Source organism: Dendrobates tinctorius, unplaced genomic scaffold (assembly GCF_039654945.1).
Source record: "Dendrobates tinctorius isolate UK_male_01 unplaced genomic scaffold, ASM3965494v1 ptg000116l, whole genome shotgun sequence".
NCBI classification, from domain to species: domain Eukaryota; kingdom Metazoa; phylum Chordata; class Amphibia; order Anura; family Dendrobatidae; genus Dendrobates; species Dendrobates tinctorius.
Window position 1 is genome coordinate 23,366,097 of NW_027361784.1, and position 24,712 is coordinate 23,390,808.

At 43.4% G+C, this 24,712-nt stretch overlaps 1 long non-coding RNA gene across 1 annotated transcript in view; it reads left to right on the top strand.

Annotated features, from left to right (window-relative positions):
- The first annotated feature begins 1,151 nt into the window (after positions 1–1,151).
- LOC141101383 (uncharacterized) overlaps positions 1,152–24,712 on the top strand; it is a 34,091-nt gene continuing 10,530 nt past the window's right edge. Inside the window, exons 1-2 of the long non-coding RNA XR_012234959.1 lie at positions 1,152–1,407; positions 1,950–1,993. This is a non-coding gene — a long non-coding RNA (uncharacterized lncRNA). The remainder of the gene's footprint in view (positions 1,408–1,949; positions 1,994–24,712) is intronic.

Sequence of the window (24,712 nt, forward strand, 5' to 3'; positions counted from 1 at the left end):
AATGGAGCAATCATTGAAACGATGTTAGCTGGTCCTTTTAAGGTAGGGCTGCAATGATGTTGAAATGTGTTTTGGGGGATAAAGTTAATTTTCTAGGCAAATATTGACTTTGCAAGTAATTGCTGTTAAGCTGATCACTCTTTATAACATTCTGGAGTATATGCAAATTGCCATTAGAAAAAATGAAGCAGTAGACTTTGTAAAAATTAATATTTGTGTCATTCTCTAAACTTTTGGCCATGACTGTACTGTTAGATAACTAGACCCAAAAATCATTAAAATGGGGCTTGCAGAGAACGCAAATACTGAACCTTCTTTTTAGGGTGCCAAATCTGCTACAAGAATGGAGGGGACTAATTTTGATCTTCCCTATGGGTATGATGACAGGCCGAAATCATAACTATACAGTGTTGGACTGGGGTGCCAAGGGCCCACCAGTAACATTGACTTTAGGGGACCCACTTTTCACCTGCATATAAAATATTACACTACCGTCATTCACAAATTTACCTATATCCCTATATAATAAACAGTTTGGTTATTGAATGATGCTGCTTGTTTTCTGTACAGAGTGAATTATGCCAAGTACTGCCCGTACAATGGGATTGGGGGCCCCGGCGTGCGCAAGGGCCCACCAGGAGATTACCCTGTTACCCTATGGGCCAGTCCGAGCCTGAAACTATAGGCCAAATGATAAAACTGAAAAATATGCAGATTTTGTCTTTTGAGAAAAACTAGGCTGCCATAGCATAAATCTTCAGTTTTCTTTCTTGCCCGATACATTTTCTACGGATGCTTACTCAGCATATTGCTGCAGAAGTGGCATAGGTTAGCTAAATATAAATCAACATTTAATATATTTTCCATAGAGTATTAAACAACCGATTATGAAAATGAATCTTTTAAAATCATCGTCCAACTGGAATAGGTCCAGGCACCACTTGTGAAATAATTGTATTCTAATTAGGTAGAGCCCCTTAATTGGCCCATAACCCCACTTGTCTTCGAGAAAAACGTGTCAATGCCCTCGACTAAATAGCTGTGTGGAATTGGCGAGGTGTGGGAAAAGTTTGCCAAAAATCTCACAGACCCATTTAGCTCCCCACGCAGACAAGCCTGGTATTGTATACTCGCTGGATTCTCACATTCTTCGGCAGAGTTATCCCTGACACAGACACTAATCATTTACTGAGCTGGTTAATTTTGAAGGACGTCGTTCTTACCATTCTGTGCCGCAGTAATATGTGACATTTTAGCTCGAACAATAACGTTTTCAGATGATGCCAGAGGACGCTGGAGGCTTTACTTAAACTGAAGCAAGACAGATGTGAGCACATTCTCCGGATGCAAACAATGCAGAATTTGCCGAGCAAGAGCGAAATTAGGAAACAAGAAACAAAGAGACGTGTGAGCATCCACGGGTTTTTTTTTTTCCCTTTGTGCGGGGCCTGCGATTTTGCACACATTTTTTATGTTAATTTTTGGAGAGCTGTTTCAGAAAGATTCGACAATGAATCTTTCAAGGTCTATATAGCAATAGAAAAGTCTATGGGCCCGATTTATTAAGAATGATATTTTGTACCTCAGTCTTAAAAAAGTTGTCGGGCCTAAGGCTGCAAGTCTGCAGACACACTATTTTACAGCAGACTTGTGAATCCTCACATTGTGCTGAGTGCGATGTTCCGGATTCTCCAATATCAGTGCGTTTTGTATACTTCTGGCCACATTCCGACTAGACTTCCAAGTGTATGGAGGGAGATAGGACAAGTCTAGCTGGAAAGTGGACAAAAGTATGCAAATTGCATCGGTACAAGTCTGCAGTGACATAGAATGGTTGCTGGTTGGTTGGTGATCAAACACTTATTTCATGCAATAGAATGCAAATTAATTATGTAAAAATCAAACAATGTGATTTTCTGGTTTTTATTTTTAGATTCTGTCTCTCACAGGTGAAGTGTACCTACGATAGAAATTACAGACCTCTCCATTCTGGGTAGGTGAGAAAACTTGCAAAATCGGCAGTGGATCAAATACTTATTTTCCCCACTGAAAAGCACCAAAGATAATAATGGGTATATGTTGCATCCGTTAAAAAAAATGGCTACAACATGTGCGTGCAACACGGACGTGTAAATGAGTCCTAAGAAAGACATGTGTCCAAGCATGCTTATCAATGAATTCCGTTCAAGGACTCCATTGTCTTGTGGTAGAAATGTCATACATTTCATGTAGACACATATAGCATAAGCAACGCTCAACAGAGTAACATCATTTTTTTTTATATCTGAATGACTTCAATTTCTTATCTTGGGATGTTTCTAGCTCAGCTACACCAGAAAGTCATTAGAGAGAGAAACTAGGAGCCTATGTGAACAATTTTATGCAGCTCCATAACTGCCATTATCACAAGGCACACAGGGGCCGAGACTAGCCTTTGTGAACTGGTGAAAACAAAAAATCACTTTGGCAGCTAAACTTTGGTGGAGAATTGTGGTGACCAAGGCCTGGTTTATAGGACCAAGCTTAAAGGGATTGTTTCATTAGAAGATGACCTGTTGTTTAAGTTAGTTTTTTGTGAGGATTTTTTATGAGCATTGTAAGGATAATGTAAAGTATGATGTAAGATTGAGTGGTGAAAGCATACAAACCCAGAGAAAACTCTGAAGTGATGACTAGTTGGTCAACAAGCAGAGATTTCACATACTGAGCTCCTAAATCAGTAAATGTTAATATCTCTGCAATGGAGTCACGCAGCTCAAAACTGAAAAGAATGGCAAAATTGGGGGAGTTTGGGGATTTTTACACCATATTTAACCCAATTTTTTGAGCAAGCGATAGGACCTCTTTACACTGTGATACAAAGAATAATGACTTTAGATTTATTTTTATATGATTGATTGAACAATCATATGTAGCAGAGCTGTGTGTATATGTAGCAGAGCTGTGTGTTTATGTAGCAGAGCTATGTCTGCATGTGGCAAAGCTTTGCTTGTATGTAGCCAAGCTTTGCATGCATGTAGAAGAACTGTGTGTGTATATAACAGAACTGTGGGTGTATTTAGCATAGCAATTCATTCACGTGTATGTAAAAGAGCTGTATGTATGTAAAGAGCTGTGCGTGTACATAGCAGAGATGTGTGTTCATAGCACAGCTGTATACAAAATATGTGTAGGAGAGCTGTGTGTTGATTAAGCTGAGCTGTGTGTATACAGCAGAGCTGTGTGTTGATGTAGCTAAGCTGAGCTGTGTGTTGAGGTAGCAGAGCTGCTGTGTATTTATATAGCAGAGCTGTGGCTATGTACAGCAGAACTGAGTGTGCATGTACTCTGCTTGCAGCAGTATTATGTATACAGTGGGGCAAAAAAGTATTTAGTCAGTCAGCAATAGTGCAAGTTCCACCACTTAAAAAGATGTGAGGCGTCTGTAATTTACATCATAGGTAGACCTCAACTATGGGAGACAAACTGAGAAAAAAAAAATCCAGAAAATCACATTGTCTGTTTTTTTTTTCATTTTATTTGCATATTATGGTGGAAAATAAGTATTTGGTCAGAAACAAGCAATCAAGATTTCTGGCTCTCACAGACCTGTAACTTCTTCTTTAAGAGTCTCCTCTTTCCTCCACTCATTACCTGTAGTAATGGCACCTGTTTAAACTTGTTATCAGTATAAAAAGACACCTGTGCACACCCTCAAACAGTCTGACTCCAAACTCCACTATGGTGAAGACCAAAGAGCTGTCAAAGGACACCAGAAACAAAATTGTAGCCCTGCACCAGGCTGGGAAGACTGAATCTGCAATAGCCAACCAGCTTGGAGTGAAGAAATCAACTGTGGGAACAATAATTAGAAAATGGAAGACATACAAGACCACTGATAATCTCCCTCGATCTGGTGCTCCACGCAAAATCCCACCCCGTGGGGTCAGAATGATCACAAGAACGGTGAGCAAAAATCCCAGAACCACGCGGGGGGACCTAGTGAATGAACTGCAGAGAGCTGGGACCAATGTAACAAGGCCTACCATAAGTAACACACTATGCCACCATGGACTCAGATCCTGCAGTGCCAGACGTGTCCCACTGCTTAAGCCTGTACATGTCCGGGCCCGTCTGAAGTTTGCTAGAGAGCATTTGGATGATCCAGAGGAGTTTTGGGAGAATGTCCTTTGGTCTGATGAAACCAAACTGGAACTGTTTGGTAGAAACACAACTTGTCGTGTTTGGAGGAAAAAGAATACTGAGTTGCATCCATCAAACACCATACCTACTGTAAAGCATGGTGGTGGAAACATCATGCTTTGGGGCTGTTTCTCTGCAAAGGGGCCAGGACGACTGATCCGGGTACATGAAAGAATGAATGGGGCCATGTATCGTGAGATTTTGAGTGAAAACCTCCTTCCATCAGCAAGGGCATTGAAGATGAAATGTTGCTGGGTCTTTCAACATGACAATGATCCAAAGCACACCGCCAGGGCAACGAAGGAGTGGCTTCGTAAGAAGCATTTCAAGGTCCTGGAGTGGCCTATCCAGTCTCCAGATCTCAACCCTATAGAAAACCTTTGGAGGGAGTTGAAAGTCCGTGTTGCCAAGCGAAAAGCCAAAAACATCACTGCTCTAGAGGAGATCTGCATGGAGGAATGGGCCAACAGACCAACAACAGTGTGTGGCAACCTTGTGAAGACTTACAGAAAACGTTTGACCTCTGTCATTGCCAACAAAGGATATATCACAAAGTATTGAGATGAAATTTTGTTTCTGACCAAATACTTATTTTCCACCATAATATGCAAATAAAATGAAAAAAAACCAGACAATGTGATTTTCTGGATTTTTTTTTCTCAGTTTGTCTCCCATAGTTGAGGTCTACCTATGATGTAAATTACAGACGCCTCTCATCTTTTTAAGTGGTGGAACTTGCACTATTGCTGACTGACTAAATACTTTTTTGCCCCACTGTATGTGTCTTGCACTCCACTTCTTTATACCTCTGGGAGAGTTTTAATTAGCAGTAAAAATGTTTTTTTTTCTATTTTCTGCTTTCTAAACATGAACTGCGTCGTAAATTAGGATGCGTCCTACAGGCCAAAAATACAATAATTTTAATAATTTTTGTTCTGCAATAACAATATGGAGACAAACTGAGCCAATATCATCCATACTGAACGCTCAGCTTCTATGTAAAGGTTTTATCCTATGTGCTCCCTCTATATTTATTGCTCTGGGGTGTGACATATCAGTCATTTTATGTTTAGTTGGTTTAACATTTTTCTTTTTTTTATGATAGTCAAATCTGAAATATTTTTACACTTGAGATTTTTTATGTAAAATAAATCCAGCTGAATGAGATGACTCAGTTCTGATACTCTATAAAGTGAAATTGTTGTTTTATGGGACAGATGTCTTCAATCCTTGTAATCCGACAAAATGAGCCCTAAACAAAGACAAGTGTTTTCTGTCAGGTCAAGATGTTAGGCCAAATTCAGACGGCTGTAGCACAACAACGTATTAGTATTATGGCTTCAACAAACGGACCCCACAAGGATTTTCTTAAATGAATTTAGATAGTTCTATGTAAGTGATTACGGTTATACTGCCCCTACTATGCACCCATATTACAAGTTCCAAAATTGGCCAACAGGTCACTGCTTTCTTATAAGCCCTTAAGTCACAAGAAGTTTTCGTATTAAGATTATTCTGATTTTTTTTCCCAGTTTTTGCTTAGCATTTAGTGGAGCCCCCTTCCAGAATTTCAAGGTATATATGTATGGTGCAAGTCAGGAAGGGTTTGTATAGAACGGGATCCGTACCCAAAATAACTCCATATACAGTGGAAGCCAATAGAGATATATAGCCAGACGTTTTCCCCTTAGTTCTACAAGGTGCCAGTGAGTTGAATTCCCCAGGTCAGCCATCTTTGTAGTCCCATTAACCCCTTCACCCCCAAGGGTGGTTTGCACGTTCATGACCGGGCCAATTTTTACAATTCTGACCACTGTACCTTTATGAGGTCATAACTCTCGAACGCTTCCATGGATCCCGGTGATTCTGACATTGTTTTCTCGTGACATATTGTACTTCATGTTAGTGGTAAAATTTCATTCAAATAACTTGCGTTTATTTGTGAGAAAAACGGAAATTTGGCGAAAATTTTGAAAATTTCGCAATTTTCCAACTTTGAATTTTTATGCCCTTAAATCACAGAGATACGGCACACAAAAAACTTGATAACTAACATTTCCCACATGTTTACTTTACATCAGCACAATTTTGGAACCAAAATTTTTTTTTGTTAGGAAGTTATAAGGGTTAAAAGTTGACCAGCGATTTCTCATTTTTACAACACCATTTTATTTTTAGGACCACATCACATTTGAAGCCACTTTGAGGGGTCTATATGATAGAAAATACACAAAAGTGACACCATTCTAAAAACTGCACCCCTTAAGGTGCTCAAAACCACATTCAAGAAGTTTATTAACCCTTTAGGTGCGTCACAGGAATTTTTTTGAATATTTAAAAAAAAATGAACATCTAACTTTTTTTCATAAAAAAAATACTTCAGGTTCAATTTTTTTTATTTTACCAAGGGTAACAGGAGAAATTGAACTGCAAAAGTTATTGTGCAATTTGTCCTGAGTACGCAGATACCTGATATGTGGGGGGGAACGACTGTTTCGGCGCATGGCAGAGCTCAGAATGAAAGGAGCGCCGTTTGACTTTTTCAATGCAAAATTGGCTGGAATTCAGATTGAACGCCATGTCATGTTTGGAGAGTCCCTGATGTACCTAAACAGTGGAAACCCCCTACAAGTGACCCCATTTTGGAAACTAGACCCCCCAAGGAACTTATCTAGATATGTGGTGAGAACTTTGAACCCACAAGGGCTTTACAGAAGTTTATAACGTACAGCGGTACAATTAAAAAATCATATTTTTTCCACAAAAATGATCTTTTCACCCCAATTTTTATTTTCCCAAGGGTAACAGGACCCTAAAAGTTATTGTGCAATTTGTCCTGAGTACGCTGATACCCCACATGTGGGGGTAAACCACTATTTGGGCGCATGGCAGAGCTCGGAAGGGGAGCAGCGCCATTTGACGTTTTTGGCTGGAATTGAGATCGGACACCATGTCGCGTTTGGAAAACCCCTGATGTACCAAAACAGTGGAAACCCCCCACAAATGACACCATTTTGGAAACTAGACCCCCTAAGGAACTTATCTAGATGTGTGGTGAGAACTTTGAACCCCCATGGGCTTCACAGAAGTTTATAACATAAAGCCATACAATTAAAAAATCATATTTTTTCAACAAAAATGATCTTTTCACCCTCAATTCTTATTTTTCCAAGGGTAACAGGACCCTAAAAGTTATTGTGCAATTTGTCCTGAGTACGCTGATACCCCACATGTGGGGGTAAACCACTATTTGGGCGCATGGCAGAGCTCGGAAGGGAAGCAGCGCCATTTGACGTTTTTGGCTGGAATTGAGATCGGACACCATGTCGCGTTTGGAAAACCCCTGATGTACCAAAACAGTGGAAACCCCCCACAAATGACACCATTTTGGAAACTAGACACCCTAAGGAACTTATCTAGATGTGTGGTGAGAACTTTGAACCCCCATGGGCTTCACAGAAGTTTATAACATAAAGCCATACAATTAAAAAATCATATTTTTTCCACAAAAATGATCTTTTCACCCTCAATTCTTATTTTTCCAAGGGTAACAGGACCCTAAAAGTTATTGTGCAATTTGTCCTGAGTACGCTGATACCCCACATGTGGGGGTAAACCACTATTTGGGGGCATGGCAGAGCTCGGAAGGGAAGCAGCGCCATTTGACGTTTTTGGCTGGAATTGAGATCGGACACCATGTCGCGTTTGGAAAACTCCTGATGTACCAAAACAGTGGAACCCCCCACAAATGACACCATTTTGGAAACTAGACCCCCTAAGGAACTTATCTAGATGTGTGGTGAGCACTTTGACCCCCCCAGTGCTTCACAGAAGTTTACAACGCCCGGGCGTGAAAATAAAAAATTCGTATTTTTTCCACAAACATGATCTTTTAGTCACCATTTTTTTATTTTCCCAAGGGTACCAGGAGAAATTGGACCCCAAAAGTTGTTGTCCAATTTGTCCTGAGTATGCTGATACCCCATATGTGGGAGAAAACTACTGTATGGGCACACGTCGGGGCTCGGAAGGGAAGTAGTGACGTTTTGGAATGCAGACTTTGATGGAATGGTCTGCGGGTGTCATGTTGCCTTTGGAGAGCCCCTAATGTACCTAAACAGTGGAAACCCCCCACAAATGACACCATTTTGTAAACTAGACCCCCCAAGGAACTTATCTAGATGTGTGGTGAGCACTTTGACCCCCCCAGTGCTTCACAGAAGTTTACAACGCCCGGGCGTGAAAATAAAAAATTCGTATTTTTTCCACAAACATGATCTTTTAGTCACCATTTTTTTTATTTTCCCAAGGGTACCAGGAGAAATTGGACCCCAAAAGTTGTTGTCCAATTTGTCCTGAGTACGCTGACACCCCATATGTGGGAGAAAACTACTGTATGGACACACGTCGGGGCTCGGAAGGGAAGCAGTGACGTTTTGGAATGCAGACTTTGATGGAATGGTCTGCGGGTGTCATGTGCGTTTGGAGAGCCCCTGATGTACCTAAACTATTGAAACTCCCCACAAGTGACCCCATTTTGGACACTAGACCCCCCACGGAACTTATCTAGATGTGTGGTGAGCACTTTGAACCCCCAAGTGCTTCACAGAAGTTTATAACACTCGGACGTGAAAATAAAAAAATCATTTTTTTCCACAAAAATGATATTTTTGCCCCCAATTTTTTATTTTCCTAAGGGTAACAGGAGAAATTGGACCCCAAAAATTGTTTTGCAATTTGTCCTGAGTAGGCTGATACCCTACATGAGGGGGTAAAACACTGTTTGGGCGCATAGCAGAGCTTGGAAGGGAAGGAGCACCATTTGACTTTTTCAACTCAGAATTGGCTGGAATTGAGATCAGACGCCATGTTGCATTTGGAGAGCCCCTGATGTGCCCAAATAGTGGAAACCCCCAATTCTAACTCCAACCCGAACCCCAACACGCCCCTAACCCTAGCCCTAACCCTAGCCCTAACCCTAGCCCTAACCCTAGCCCTAGCCCTAACCCTAACCCTAGCCCTAACCCTAACCCTAACCTAACCCTACCCCAACACACCCCTAGCCCTAACCCTAGCCCTAACCCTAATGGAAAAATGGAAATAAATACATTTTTTTTATTTTATTATTTTTCCCTAACTAAAGGGGTGATAACGGGGGGTTTGATTTACTATTTATGGCGGTTTTTATGTTTGGCGGCTGTCGCACGCTAAAAGACGCTTTTTATTGTAAAAATAGTTTTTGCATCACCACATATTGAGAGCTATAATTTTTCCGTATTTTGACCCACCGAGTCATGTGAGGTCTTATTTTTTGCGGGACGAGTTGACGTTTTTATTGGTACCATTTTTGGGCACGTGAAATTTTTTGATCGCTTTTTATTCCGATTTTTGGGACGCAGAATGAACAAAAACCAGCGTTTCATGAATTTCTTTTGGGGGGGGTGCGTTTACACTGTTCCACGTGCGGTAAAATTGATAAAGCGGTTTTATTCTTCGGGTCAGTACGGTTACAGCGATACCTCATTTATGTCGTTTTTTTATGTTTTTGTCGGTTTTATGCAATGAAAACTATTTTATATAAAAAATAATTATTTTTGCATCGCTTTATTCTGCGAGTTATAACTTTTTTATTTTTTCGCTGATGATGCTGTGTGGCAGCTTGTTTTTTGCGGGACAAGATGACGTTTTCAGCGGTACCATGGATATTTATATGCGTCTTTTTGATCGCGCGTTATTGCACTTTTTGTTTGGCGGTATGATAATAAATCATTATTTTTTGCTTCGTTTTTTATTTTTATTTTTTAAGGGGTTCGCTAAAGGGGTTAACTAATGGGACAGTTTTATAGGGCAGGTCGTTACGGACGCGGCGATACCTAATATGTGTACTTTTATTGTTTTTTTTTATTATTATTTTAAAAAAATGAATTTATTGGGGAATATTTTTTTTTTTTTTACTAATTTATTTGGCGATTTTTTTAAATTTATTTTTACACTTTTTTTTTAATTTTTTTTTACTTTATTACATAGTCCCAGGTGGGACATCACTGTCCTGTGACAGATCGCTGATCTGTCACATCACAGATCACTGTGACAGATCAGCAATCTGTCACAGGCAGTGCACAAGGCTTCCTCATGCCTGCGCTTTGCAGGCACTGAGGAAGCCAGCTTCCCCAGGCCCCCGAAGGCCCCCGTCGCCATCTTGGATTCGGGGACCTGGAGGATAGGAGCCCCCCGCAGCAGCGCTGCACATTGCGCTGCCGTGGGGGGCTCAGGGAAGCACGGAGGGAGCCCCCTCCCTGCCGATGCTTCCCTTTAACTCCCGGTACACCGCGATCGCGTTTGATCGCGGTGTGCAAGGGGTTAACGTGTCGGGGGTGGTCCGTGACCGCCCCTGACACATTGTGCCGGGTGTCAGCTGTGATAATCAGCTGACACCCGGCCGCGATCAGCGGCGCTCACCACGTGGGCGCCGCTGATCGCGGTAGACGTACTATCCCGTCCCCGGTCATACGGGCCCGGGTACCGTGGACGGGATAGTACGTCTCATGTCAGGAAGGGGTTAAAGGGGGTTATCCAAGAATTTATAAGCAGGTAGTTGCTCACTACCTGCCTGTTCTGCCTGCCGCCGATCTCTGCCAGCACAGATTGGTCATGGACCTCTCCTGCTGATGATTCAGCGGCACATGCTGATTGACAGCCGGCTCCCTGCTGCCTAACTGCGGGAAGCCAGCTGGCAATCAGCCCACTGAGAGAGCAGCCCAGAAGAAGAAGAGCTGCTCTGTTGATGTGGAGCAGCTGAATCCCCTGCAGGAGTGGTCAGTGACTATTCTGAGCTGGCGCCAGATAGAACAAGCAGGTAGCTGCTAACCAGTTAGCAACTACCTGCCTGTTACTTTTTTAATTCATAGTAAAATAATAAACTCTTTGAGTCTTTAAGCAATAATGGCAGTGTATTGTAAAAGTAATCATACAAAACCCTTAAGGGGGAGATAAGCTTGGAAAATGTTCAAAAAAACAGGCTTCCTTTTTTTGTTTCCTCACTTCCACCAAAAAATTGAAAATTAAAAATCTATGCGTAACCCAAAATGGAATCAATAAAGACACAGCTTGCCTCACAATACATCAGAACTCCAGTAGTAGTAGTAGTAGTAGTAGTAGTGGTAAAACACAACAAAACACAATAAAGTTAACAGGTGATTTTAACCACACAGTGAATGCATTAGAAAAAAAAACAAATCCCCCTAAGAATCCACCAAAAAATTCAGAATTTCAGTTCTTTTTTTAATGTAATATATTAAACTGTAAAAAATGGTAATATAAGTATAAAAATACAACTGATCCTGTATAAAGAAACCCAAGAAATAATGTGGCTGAGTTGACAGATGCTTTTAGAAGACAGCTATAAAAGATAGAAAAGTAAGGCTATTTCCTTTTTTGTTATATTGCGTAGGTGGATCTGGGTCGCCCTCCCAGGGCTGTGGGGTACTCGGTACCGGGCCCGATGAGCTTCAATGGGAGATGTCACGGCAGCTGGGACCCGGCCCGTGGCCTTGGGCGCCCATTGTAAAAGGGGAATGTTCAGTGTGCTTATGATGATCAAAGTTTATGAATGAATGAGTCGTGACACCACCTGTGGTGTTCGGCAATGAAGATGTTAAGCTGGCGCTGCAGACAGATCCTCTGGGACAGATGGTGTGGTGCATCAATGATGTTATAGCCCTCCACAGGCAGGGCTGTAGTCCCAGGGCAGAGTAGGTGAAGTGACCCGTAGATGGTGTAGTGTCAGGCGCAGGGGATGTAGCAGTGCCGGGCAGGTTGACGCAGGAATAAGTGGAGGACACCAGGGCGTGTAGTTCCAAAACTTTACTCACAGTCTGTTGTGGTACAGGAGCCTGCATCTGCACCATGTCCTCCGGGTCAGGAGATCAGCCAACTTCCAGGCAAGATGAAGTCCTCCGTTCCAACACTCCGCCAACATATGTGCCTTTTCTGAACGTCTCCCTCTTAGCGCCTTGAGTGAAGTACTCACAGTACTGAGTTACACTGGAGTTCCTCCTGTCAGATGTTCCTATGAACTCTACTTGTATGGCAGGCAGCGGTAGCCTGCTTCGGGGACTCCTTACTACCTAGTCCCGGCTCACTCACGTTGCTGTTGTGCCCCAAAGTCTTGTTTGGGAATAAACTGGTGACAACTACTATTCCTCCGGTGTCTGCTGCAGGACCATTAGTATCCATACAACCTCGGGGACCGGACCCCGGCCATGCGCTTAGAACTGGGAAGGGTTCTGCTCTAACCTTAGTCCTTAGTTCTCTTCTTCTCCTTACGTTCCGTTCTAATCTTTCTTTCTTCTGGAGAATTAGGCTTTCTGAATATCTCTTTCCTGTACCAGCAGACCCAGGTCACTGGAGACTGCTGCAGCACTTCCTTCATCCATCCCACTCAGGAGATCTTCTTTCACAGACTGACCTCATCAGACTCCTGTGACTAACTACCCAAATCCTACACTCTTCCCGCTCTTTGAGTGCAAACTAAACTCCACCCGCCTCCCAGCACGCTTCCTTGTTCCAAGCAGGGAGCCACCAAAGGGTGCTTTGCTACACTACTATGTTGTGTGAGATGAAGGTGTTGGAGCGTGGTCAGGTATCTCCACCTTACCTGGATGGTGGGGTACCACACCTTAGGAGGAGGTGCAGTACCTTTGTGGCGACTGAACCCTCAGGGAAGCTACAGATCTAAATTGAAAAAGTCTTTCAAAAAGTCTTAGCTTTTTACAGCTTGTAAGGCAGCTGCCGGACACATACTTGATGGGAGGTTTGTATCACAGAGGTGGTTGTCATCTGTGATGTAATCCTGGAGTTTGGCTCCAGTGCACACATTGCACTAAGAGGCTTGCTTGGTGCATGTGGGCCAAGTTTTACAGGCAGCCTGAGAGACGGGCGAGTCTGGCTGCCTACATACCCCACCTCTGGGTGTGGTTAACCTGTTAAGATGGAGTCTGTAGCTTGTTACATGATCTGTGTGTGGAGGAAGAAGGCTCTCTTCTGCGTGTTATATCCAGACTGAGCCGGTATACAGGATGCTACCAGCCTCAAAGACCAGGACTGGCTTTCACAAGACTTTGCCAAATAACTGTTTACTTTGTTTTGTTTGCACGGACGGATGTTTATTTTTTCCTTTTCTTAAGGCTGGTTAATGCAGCAGCAATAAACCAGCATGGACTTTTAAATGGATACGCTTCCTCTTTTGCCTCCCGACGCACCCAAGTAAGTAGCATTCCAACCAGCTCCAAATGCAGACTGCAGAACTATGATGTGTGTCCATAGTAACAGACTACAAACAATCCCTGAGTAGTCAGGTCTGACACTCATACTCTTCTATCTGTTCCTGACTTCTTACTGACTGGGATGAATGTGGGGGAGAGAAGGAAAAGGACTATGGCTGCAGAATTGGACTACAGAGTGTTTATTATCTATTACCATGGAGATACATAGGTCGACACAGGAGTTTCATACTCTAAATGATAGGGAATGCTTAATAAAGACTATTTGTAAACTTATTCTATTTTTTTATTTTAGATATATTACATGATGTAGTGTCATAGTACCAATGTGTTCTGACAAGCATTTTTTTTTCTAAAATAAAGGGACAAACAGAGACCCCCAAAACACTACTTACATATATATATATATATATATATATATATGAATTGGGGTCTTACACAGAATATGGAGATAATATTGGGGGGGGGTTATTGATCACTGTGGCAACCCTATACTTACAAATCGATTCTGTAATCGAGCCGCGGGAAAGGAACACGCCATTCCTCTGTACACAGCAGTATACATCCAGGATAATGCATTTCCCCATAACGCTGACCCACAGATCCCATAACAATGCAGAACAACCAATCTAGTGGCGTCTCAAAAAACTTCAAATGATATCTGATCCTTCTGGGAAGACAAAAGTAGGTTAACCAACACTGGAAGCTTGGAAGACTATGGATGTTATGGGCGTAAAGCTGCTTCATCGTCTCCCTGGAATTAAGATATAGCAAAAACTTAGAACAACATCTGGCAAAAAGAATTCCAGCAGCAAATACAAGAACCCGAGCTCAATTTTATGTCAGTTTGGGGATCTTAAAGGAAATGTATCATCAGAAAAGTATATATTGTTTACATCAGCATTCTTTGGGAGCATATGTTATTAAAAATATTTGTTTTTACAGTACACATAATAAACATACGGTCCATCGTTATCCAGCGCACACAAAGTTGAAAATTCTTTTTTTCTTTTGCTATATAGACTAGGACAAAATGAAACCAAAAGGAGATACCCCGTATAGTGGACAAGAAAAAAATAATAATAGGACAAATTTTCAATTTAAATAAAATGACTTTATTTAATCAGAAAATGGCAAAACGGTAGTAGCATACCAGAACATGTGCCCGTATTCGGAGTATATATAAGGTTAGAATCCATATATACACAAAGAAAATCTATATGGTTAAATATACATAAAATAATACAAGCGGTGGACCAAAACAAAGGGAAGTTATGGTTTAAAAAATTATGATCGTATGAACAACATTATATAAAACAGTAACAAGGCCATATGTCATGATAAAAAACCCTCTTCATTTCATTATGATGTTTGGGCCAAAATGCCATTAATGTACTTGGGACAAAAAAAGAAAAAAAAGAAAAAAGAAAAGAAAAAAACAAAAATGAGGGGAAAATTTACCAAAAGAAGTGTGCAGAGAATGATTTGAATATGGTAAATATATGTCACAAAAATCAAACGGGGGTAAATACACCCAGGAGTGAATAGACAAAGTGTGAGAGCGCAAATTGTAGTACGAGATCGAGAACAGCACATATAGTGCTCAATATACAAAATTGTGACAAAAAATAATCAAGGGAGAAGAGGAATAACACAGCACATATTGTACCTATAGTGCAAGTGCAGAAATAAATGAAGATAAAAGGGGGAGTAAAGAAGAGGCCTATACCTTCAGGGTCCAAATGTGAAGCACGCCCCGATGCGCGTTTCGGATTGAGATTATTTTTTGTCCCAAGAACATTAATGTCATTTTAGTCGACATCTTAATGAAATGAACAGGGTTTTTTTAAATAATGTACATATGGCCTTTTATTTAAATTGCAATTTGTCCTATTATTATTTTTTTCTTGTTCACTATACGGGGTATCTCCTTTTGGTTTCCTTGTTTGTGTGGGTTTCACACCTTTTCACAAAGCACCGGTGGTATTATTGGAATATTTGTGAATCATTTTGATACCATACCATTGAATTGCAGGTGTTTTATTCTATCTGAAATTTAGGACAGAATGAGCAGAGTCTTCTCAAAAATATTGTGTTAATAACCTCCATTAAAGATGGAAGAATAGCACAGCATGAGCATTAATCTAGCAGTCAAAATGTATGTCTTTATATTACTTGTTCAAATAGCACTATCACAATTCGCAGAGCTTTACAGATAGCATTATGATGTCAAAATCACTGCTATTTTGAAGGAACCATGATTATAGATTAATATTCAACATGTGAATCAAAAACCAAACACATTTAAAGGGATTGGACATTTTTTTAAAAAGCCATTTAAATATACCCAATAGTGAGAAGGTGTATCACTGCATTCTTCCTCCATGCTGGGATGCCAGCCTAACCACTGCCCCGGCCCTCTACCTTGTCCCCCGGCGTGCTCCTGCTTCCTGTCACTTCCTGCTGTGCATGCTGCACTGTGTCTCAGTGGCGTGCCTACATTGTGTGTGCGCGCTCCCCTGTTGTTAAAGGGGTATCGCGAGCATGGTAAATGCCCCCAGCTTCCAGCTTGGAGGTATATAGTTAATGAATGTTCACCTGCAAGTTGTCTCTCAGCCATTAACCAACTGTATGTTGCCAGGTCCATCATGCCTAGTCTGTTATACTCATTCCCGTATTGTCAGTCCTGTTAGTATAGTATAGTCTATCCTTGTTCCTGTAAACGTTTCGGTCGTGTCCATTAGGGTGACAGCAAAAAAATCGATGTTGGAATTTTGTCCGTCTGGACCCCACAAAACGATTCCCCTTTCCAGATATTGAGATAGCCAAAATTTGAGCTCGATCAAACGACGTTAACCCGTGCCGCTCGTCGCTCAAAGTTTGAAAAAATCCAAATTGAGGTATTTTAAGATTTAGGTATTTTGCATAGTCTGTTAGACTATAAAGAATGTGACAACAACATTGCAGAAATAGCCCTGACCAAATTTTCGAACCATTTGTGGTATTTGAATGCAGAGTTGGTGGGATTATCGTTTTTTGATCCCACCATTACAGACAATGAAAAGTTGTTAATGGCTAATAAATTGCTCAGTAGCACAGATGAACCATCAGAGCACGCTAGGGTTGTAAATCCAAAAGTTAGGAAAGAAAAATTAAAAGAGGTAGGAAGTAACCGACTTTAACGACCTTCTGACAAAAGATGAAGAACAAAAGCAATATGTCCTGCAAGTTGTAAGCAAATGCCGAGCATTATATTCTGACGTTTCAAAAACTACTTTAACAAAAGCTCTAGAATAGATTAGATAACTATGTAAAATTATCAACTCATGTAGGTTAGCGTGCTCTGATGGTTCATCTGTGCTACTGAGCAATTTATTAGCCATTAACAACTTTTCATTGTCTGTAATGGTGGGATCAAAAAACGATAATCCCACCAACTCTGCATTCAAATACCACAAATGGTTCGAAAATTTGGTCAGGGCTATTTCTGCAATGTTGTTGTCACATTCTTTATAGTCTAACAGACTATGCAAAATACCTAAATCTTAAAATACCTCAATTTGGATTTTTTCAAACTTTGAGCGACGAGCGGCACGGGTTAACGTCGTTTGATCGAGCTGAAATTTTGGCTATCTCAATATCTGGAAAGGGGAATCGTTTTGTGGGGTCCAGACGAACAAGATTCCGACATTTTTCCCCCCCCATATGAGATCCGGTCACCCTAGTGTCCATATCCTGAAACAGCATTTGCAGTACTACTATAGTCTCCTACTGTGGGGGCTGAATGATCAGGCCTGAACTCTGAGCCAGTAACCGTGTCTGCGATATCCGTACCCTGTGGCTGCATCGACGGTACCAGAACTGTTTTGTAGGGTCGGTGGGCCGAGCTGGGGGGTGGTCCCTCTCTTTACCGCGCAGAGATAAAAACAGAGACAAAATGGAGGCAGATTCTGGGTGCAACAGGTCCAAGTTTATTTTCGCTCGCCGTCCGCCTGACGGCCTCAAAAGCACACCGCACTTCCTTCAACTCACGGCCCTCCGTTTCCAGGGCCGCTTCTCACACACCGTACGTTACACTGGGGACGTGTATGCATACACCGTCCCCTCTTCGCTCGTCGACGCTCCTGACAGGTCCGTCACTGTGGCCGCCTTAGGCCCATAAACCAACAGCACTTCCACTGATCAGTCATCGTGTCAAATACGGTGTCTCACACCCAGTGCCTCGTCCCTTCTGCGGTTCTTCCTGTCAGGACCACCCCCCTGACGTTCTCTCTCCTCAGTCCCCCTGGTTTAGATTCTCCTCACAGCGCACAGACTGTCGCAGTCCTCCTGTCACTGGAGCTCCCCCTGGGGACTGGAACCTTCTGGAACCCTCCCTCAGTATTCATAGCTCTCCCGGTCCCCTGTCACTGTAACCCCGCCCCCCATGACCAATGGTTTCTAAAGCCCTAAGCTGTTGTCAAGTCCTTTGCTCACACTCCTCCCTGCCATCTAATGGTCAACCCAAGGTACTGCACGTCCACTACACTTTCCTAGCTGTTTCCCCCACTGTAATAACTGACACCTACCTACACTGTGCAAACCTTTCCTTCTTCACTCTGACTAGTCCATCCGTCCGTCAGGTCACCTTCCCTACACTCTCCCTTCCTTTGTCCATTGTCGTCCTCGACAATCGTCATCCCTACCTTCGTCGTTCTGAAGCTACACCTACATTCTGTTGTCAGACCAGCTGTTGAGCCAAACCCACTATCTGCGGGGGCCGAACCATACTGGGAGCACTATGCTCTGAGCAGCCTACTGCTACTCACCAGCGCGCACGCCACATGACAACGTCTTTCAAATTGTGCTAGGTACACCCATATTCTCTCTATGGTGTGTACCTTCCCCTACTCTCCCCTACTGTCACCTTCCACTATTCGATACGCCATGATCGAGGTCTCTTACCTTCCAGATCATTACCAGTGCCCGCCTTCCTCCTTCAGGGGTGTCCGTGGTGTTGGGGACCTGACCTAGGACGGCTGTCTTTCTCACGTCTTCCAACTCATTTTCCTTTCTTTCAATAACATGTCATGGTCGGCGTCCCGGTCTCCCAGACCTCCTCAACTCTTAGATCCCTACCGGATCTCACACTTTCCTTTGGTCCCGCAGACCTTCCCTTACCCGGACCTGTTGAATTTTACTTTGGCATATTATACATTAAACAACTTTATAATAGCACAAGTACCCATTTTTATATTTTTTTTTCATTTTCTTTTGCTCATTTTAAAACCAACATATAACAACATAACATTGCATGTCTTCTTTCTCCCCCCTTCCTTGGACCTGAACACTCCTCCACTTCTCCGTATCCCCGTTCTGTCAAGTTTCAAATCAGCAAATAACATCCTGTAAGAGGAACATATTAAAAACAAACTCAGCACATCAAACATTTTTTTTTTAAAACTAGAACTGTTCTCCAGAACCTGCACTACAGTGCACCGAACTCTCGACAGTCTACTTCACTACGTAGTGGCTAGTAGTGAGGGACCCCACAGCCGTGGAGCCCCCGGGGATACTGAGGGTGTCCATTCAAGTCCTCTTCTTTTCCATGCCGGCCTCTCCTTGAGTGTGGAGCAGGTTCCACACTTCCTGCTCCCGGGCCTTCTTCTTCCTGATCACCTCCGCTACCCACACGGAGGGAACAGCACGGGCCCTGGAGTCCGGTGGGTGGGACTCCGCTGAAAAAGACCGCAAGACAGAAATGGCCGAAGATTTCTGTGGCCCAGCAGCCGCTGGGGTCAGGTGGCAAATGGGGACAACCGGGTCCTCGGGGGCTGGAATCACAGGGCCCGCTAAGTCGGCCGCGGCCGACTCCAGCAGCGGCATAACCGCGGCCTCAGGACAGGCCGCATCCACTACTTCCAATGGAGCTGGAGTAACGGCCGATTTCAACGATGCAGCTGCTATTAGCAGGGAAAGCGCAGCAGCGTCTTCTTTGGGTGAGCTCTGCACTGGTGACTCCGGGCGGGGTAGTTCGGGGACATGAGCGGGGGGCCTCGCTCAGCTCCGCATACACCACGGGGCCCGTGGTAACTAGGCCTTCCGGTGCGCAGGGGGCCGCGTGCTGCAGCAGAATGGTGGAGGCCGCTTGCGGAGGCACTGGTAGGGCCGGGGGTACTCTCACCTTCCCCGGCGCTGCGGCCTCCGTCCCATCATCACGCGGTTTCCCCCGCAGCCTCCGTTTCTTGCTCCACTCTCCTGCGGGCCTTCCCTCTGGACTCGGGGGCTCTGCTGAGAAGTCCTCTGCTGGTATTGGTGGCGTCCATTCTCGCTGACTCCGCTCAGGCTCTGCTCCCCGGCTCAGCATCCCGCTGCCTGCCCGTGGTTCTGAAGATGACTTCTGGTGCAGCTCCATCTCTCGCCGCCATTGCCACTCTAGGCGGCCGATGCCCCGACACCCGCAGCGTCTCATACCGTCCGTTGGGCAGCACTCGAATGGTGTCAGACAGCCGCAGCCAAGTTTTTCTTCTGTGCCACTCCTCCTGCTGGGTGGGGCGTTGGCAGACCTTTCCACCCATCTGCCAGGGTCCAGTACATGGGAGCGTCGGCCTCCGGGCACATACTGCTGTCCACGGGGGTACGTTGGAGGGGGCACCAGTCCATTCAACACGACTGCAAACACTCGGACCTCTCCCCTGCGCTGTAGTAATGCCACCATCTTGCGCAGCATCTGGTACCGCCCCGGATCTTCTGTCAGCACCACTGAGTCACCACAGCGCTCCCAATTTGTAATCCACAGGTAAGCCAGTTGTAATCCACAGGTATTTATAATCCAAGCAGCACAGTCCAAGTCCTTCTCCATCCTTTAAGGCAGGCCTGCCGCAGAAGATGATGTATTAGCGACGGCGATCCTGCCGACTACGCCAAATGTAGAGGTCGGTGGGCCGAGCTGGGGGGTGGTCCCTCTCTTTACCGCGCAGAGATAAAAACAGAGACAAAATGGAGGCAGATTCTGGGTGCAACAGGTCCAAATTTATTTTCGCTCGCCGTCCGCCTGACGGCCTCAAAAGCACACCGCACTTCCTTCAACTCACGGCCCTCCGTTTCCAGGGCTGCTTCTCACACACCGTACGTTACACTGGGGACGTGTATGCATACACCGTCCCCTCTTCGCTCGTCGACGCTCCTGACAGGTCCGTCACTGTGGCCGCCTTAGGCCCGTAAACCAACAGCGCTTCCACTGATCAGTCGTCGTGACAAATACGGTGTCTCACACCCAGTGCCTCGTCCCTTCTGTGGTCCTTCCTATCAGGACCACCCCCCTGACGTTCTCTCTCCTCAGTCCCCCTGGTTTAGATTCTCCTCACAGCGCACAGACTGTCGCAGTCCTCCTGTCACTGGAGCTCCCCTTGGGGACTGGAACCTTCTGGAACCCTCCCTCAGTATTTATAGCTCTCCCGGTCCCCTGTCACTGTAACCCCGCCCCCCATGACCAATGGTTTCTAAAGCCCTAAGCTGTTGTCAAGTCCTTTGCTCACACTCCTCCCTGCCATCTAATGGTCAACCCAAGGTACTGCACGTCCACTACACTTTCCTAGCTGTTTCCCCCACTGTAATAACTGACACCTACCCACACTGTGCAAACCTTTCCTTCTTCACTCTGACTAGTCCGTCCGTCCGTCAGGTCACCTTCCCTACAGTTTCTCAAGTGGCCGTCCTGTCTGCACAGTCTGAATCTGTCCCAAGCGGCCGTCCTGTCTGCACAGTCTGAACATATGTGACTCTCAGATTTTGTATGATTCTATGCCTGATGGAGAGGCCTGAGTAGTCTTGAAAGCTTGCAAATTGTTACCCTCTTTTCAGTTAGCCATTAAAAGATATGAACCACTGAGGACTCTCAATTCTGAATATTTTTTAGGATATATAGAAATCATTGTGACCACCCTATGTAACCCTATGTAAATGCAAGTATGTCCAAACCATTCATTTGCGTGGTTATTTTGGTATTAGAAATGAGTGAATTAATCCCTAAAAAAAAATTAAAATTTGCTGCAAAAATTCCTCAAAATTTTGAATTCTGGAGAATTTGACATTTTTGGGATTTGATTACCACAAATCCAGCAAATCGGCAGCTGTCCGGCTGTCATTTTGCTGTCTTATTTTAAAAGAATTAGAATTACACATTACATTATACTCACCTGTCCTTATGCCACTTCTACAGCTTCCCAGTCATCTGCAACAGGCATTCTTCTGATGCTCCTGTGCGTTGCTGAGGCCAGTTATTGACCTGACATGGTCACTTGAGGTGTCGACACACATCTTTAACGTCAGTAATGGGCTTCACCATCCACATGACCATGTGAGACTTAAAACTGAGGACAATGGATTTGCATGACTTGCCTCACCTCCTGAAAAGAGCTCAGGAAAAATCTAAAGGGTGTTTTACACATAGCGATATCGCTAGCAATATCGCTAAAGCATCACCGATTTGGTGACGCAGCGATATCGCTACATGTGATACTTACCTCTGACCGGCTCCCCCGCTGTCTGTTGCTGATCGTGCGAAATCGCGCTGCTCCATTTCTCGTCGGGCGCTTCCTGCTGGCGCCGACGAGTGACGTGTTGACGCGCGCGGGAGGACGTCAGGATCGCCTCGTCTGAAAGGTAAGTAACGACTGCTGTATCGCTGTGAGATCTGCCTGTGTGGCAGCTCACTAGCGACCATTTAGCGATGCACCAGCGATCCTGACCGGGTTGTATCGTTGTCGGGATCGCTGGTGCATCGCTAAATGTAAAGGGGACTTTAGAGTGGTGCATAGGACCAGGAGATCTTTGGTGGCGGTCAAGATGGCATAGGGATAGGTTAAGGCCTAAGACAGGTGAGAATAAAGTATTTTATTTGTTTTTAACACCTTCCCTCTGTTTATGGGGTATGATGAGAGAATAATTAATATCTTTTAATGGCAATCTGGACACTTTCGAGTCAGACCAACTTTGTTCAGATTTAAAGAAAACCTGTCACCTCGTTTTTAGCTACTAAACTGGTCCCAGTGTGCTGTTACTGATGTAATGTGCATCACTGACATGTTTTTGTCAAAGAAAAGCTCCAAGTATTAGGGTTAAAAACACTTTATATCATTAGGAGATTCCCTCACATACCTTTTCCCTCATGGCACCCATGTAACAAATCCCGCTCGGGCGCACTGCCCATCCGCTCCCCGGGCATGCTTCGTGTCAGATACTCACATATGCTGGAGCGCAGAGTGGAGGGGGACACAGTAGCGTGCATATCGTGCGCGCTCACACATCATGTGGCCACTGACTCAAAGCAACTCCGGCGCATGCGTGCATCTGACATGAGTCTGGGGCTGTACACTCAGTCAGTGCGCATGTCCGGCAAGTGGATGGGCAGTGTGCATGTGCGGAATTTGATACATGGTTGCCGTGACTTCAAGGAAGGTGTAAGAGAATCTGACGGCCCCATACTCATTAGACTTATGTCAGTCAAACCCATCTATGTTGACGGGTTCGGCTGATGGTCTAATGTGTTTTGGGGCACTGGTCTACGGATGGTCAGGAGAGATCTTGATCAGGTATGACCGATTTCAGACAGCCAATCACATTATTCTCTATGAGATAAGACACCGGCCCACATGTCAGTTGGCAGCTTTCTCAAAGAGGACACCGGAGTGCTTGGCATGAACGAGGGCTCCTCTGTATGTGAAAGTTGGATGATATGGCTGTTGGCCAACCGATGGGCCAAAGCATGATTCGACCATGAGCCAATAAATGTGTATGGCTGGGCTAAGAATATCATAATCACCAGTGTGCCAAAGGGCTTGTCTCCAAATCTTGAGACATCTTCTTTAGATTGTTTTATCTAATAGAACACTTGGTAAAAATTGATCAATGTTGACTGAAACATTGACTTGACCATCATGAGACACATATACAGTATGTTGATAGACGATATACACAAAATGAAAAAAACATGTCATTTTCTTCTAAGGATCTTCAAATCTTCTCTAGCATTCTGAAAGTTCCCTCTAGACAGTTTGTTTAAAAATAGGATTTTCACTGGAAAAACTGAAATATTTGCAAATGCCTCAGAAACAGTCTAGTAATGTTTTTTCTTAAATATTTGCATAATCTGAAAAAAAAAAATAAGCAGAAAACATCAGCAAAGCGAGCGGAGATTGGGCACCTACTCTTGGCTCTTACTAAATGACCTGTTGATTGCACTTCATATGACTTTATTTCCCAGAAATCACGGCTGCTAGAGCAGACAGCTCAGCCTGTTCTATGAAAAGAAAGTTTCATGGCCGACAGAATGATGCAACTATAGGTTGTTGGCTTGAACCCCTCCCCACATAGTAACTATTAAAAGATTTACAGAATTACATTTTAATTTGTTATTTTCTTGTACTTAGGTGTAGCTTTATATTAGCTATTTTCTTTTACATAGGGGGCAGTATTATAGTAGTTATATTCTTGTACATAGGAGCAGTATTATAGTAGTTATATTCTTGTACATAGGAGCAGTATTATAGTAGTTATATTCTTGTACATAGAGAGCAGTATTATAGTAGTTATATTCTTGTACATAGGGGGCAGTATTATAGTAGTTACATTCTTGTACATAGAGAGCAGTATTATAGTAGTTATATTCTTGTACATAGGGGCAGTATTATAGTAGTTATATTCTTCTATATAGGGGCAGTATTATAGTAGTTATATTCTTGTACATAGAGAGCAGTATTATAGTAGTTATATTCTTGTACATAGGGGGCAGTATTATAGTAGTTACATTCTTGTACATAGGGGCAGTATTATAGTAGTTATATTCTTGTACATGGAGCAGTATTATAGTAGTTATATTCTTGTAAATAGGGAGCAGTATTATAGTAGTTAAATTCTTAAACATAGGCGCAGTATTATAGTAGTTATATTCTTGCACATAGAGAGCAGTATTATAGTAGTCATATTCTTATACATAGGGGCAGTATTATAGTAGTTATATTCTTGTACATAGGGGGCAGTATTATAGTAGTTACATTCTTGTACATAGGGGCAGTATTATAGAAGTTATATTCTTGTACATAGGAGCAGTATTATAGTAGTTATATTCTTGTACATAGAGGGCAGTATTATAGTAGTTACATTCTTGTACATAGGGGGCAGTATTATAGAAGTTATATTCTTGTACATAGGAGCAGTATCATAGTAGTTATATTCTTGTACATAGGGGCAGTATTATAGCAGTTATATTC